This window comes from Triticum urartu, chromosome 2, assembly GCF_003073215.2.
Source record: "Triticum urartu cultivar G1812 chromosome 2, Tu2.1, whole genome shotgun sequence".
Classification (NCBI taxonomy): Eukaryota; Viridiplantae; Streptophyta; class Magnoliopsida; order Poales; family Poaceae; genus Triticum; species Triticum urartu.
The window spans coordinates 694,711,444-694,713,075 of NC_053023.1; positions in this window are offsets into that span (position 1 = coordinate 694,711,444).

The window sequence follows — 1,632 nt, forward strand, 5'->3', positions numbered from 1 at the left end:
ATCTGCTCCTCTGCCACGCAAAAGAGAAGCAACGTCATGTGTTTATTCTTCACCTCTTCCTTGTCTCCATGCATATGTGCCGGTGCTTTCCTTTTCGTCGACACAGATCACTTTCGTAGCGCACGCAGGGTGGATGCTCACACTGTCGCACGTTATGTCCGTCCGAAAATACTTGTCGGAGAAATGAATAATCCGAATGAAGGGAATGCATATCTTTTTGTTACATCTTTATTTGCATAACATATTTGGCCCAGCCCATCAGGGATCCAGAATTGCAAGGGGCGGGGGTCGTGTGACTTGTAACAATCGATCTGCTGCGTGCCCTATACCCGATCAGATTTAGCCAACATAGCCCGACTAGCCAAGATGGCCAAAGGCACGCGCCGCTGCCGGCGATGGACTCACGGACGACATCCTCCGCGACGTTTTCAAGCGTCTGCCGGATTTCCAGGACCTCCTCCGCTGTGCAGCGACGTGCAAGCAGTGGCGTCAGCTCCTCACCGACCCGCTCTTCCTCCAGCGCCTCGGCATCTGGCCGGAGACGGCGGGCCGCCCCTTTGTCCTCGTCGGGGTTTTCTACCAACAGTGGTATCTGTAGAGAATTATGCAACTCACGATATATTGATCGGGTGCAATATGCACGTATATATAAGTATAAGAGGTAGCCACGTCCTCAACTATACATGAAGGAAAGAGGGCTTGTTGTACAAGAAATACACATATATTATCTACATCTCAACACCCCCCCAGTCGAAGCGGCACCATGGTCGATGCAAAGACTGGATCGGAACTCTTCGAAGGACGCGGTAGACAAGCCCTTGGTCATGATGTCAGCAAACTGTTGGGACGTAGGGACATGTAATACGCGTACATGACCAAGAGCTACCTGTTCCCGAACAAAGTGGATATCAATCTCAATGTGCTTGGTGCGTCGATGATGAACCGGGTTGGCGGAGAGGTAGGCCGCAGAAACGTTGTCACAGTAGATAATCGTGGCCTTGTCAACCGGAGACAAGAGCTCATGCAAAAGCTGATGAAGCCAGGAACACTCGGCGACGATGTTGGCAACGGCGCAGTACTTCGCTTCAGCACTGGAGCGGTAGACAACAGGCTGCCGCTTGGATGACCAGGAGATGAGTGATGGTCCAAGGTAGACGCAATAACCAGAAGTCGAGCGGCGCGTGTCAGGACAGCCGGCCCAATCGGCGTCAGAATAAGCCGTCAGGTCGAGAGAGGACGAAGCCTGAAGTGACAACCCAAGATCCAAGGTGCCACGGATATAACGCAGAATGCGCTTGACCGTGGTCCAGTGAGCATCACAAGGAGCATGCATATGGAGGCACACCTGCTGCACATCGTACTGGAGCTCCGGACGAGTAAGAGTGAGATACTGAAGAGCACCAACAATCAACCTATAGAACGGAGCATCTATGGCAGGAGAACCATCTGTGGCAGGGAGCTTGGCCTTCGTATCGACAGGTGTGGCAGCTGGTTTGCAGTTAAGCATCCCGACACGGTCCAGAAGCTCATGAGCATACTTCCGCTGATGAAGAAAAAAGCCATCTGCTCGACGAATAACCTCAATCCCGAGGAAATAGTGTAGAGGACCTAAGTCCTTAATGGCAAACTCAA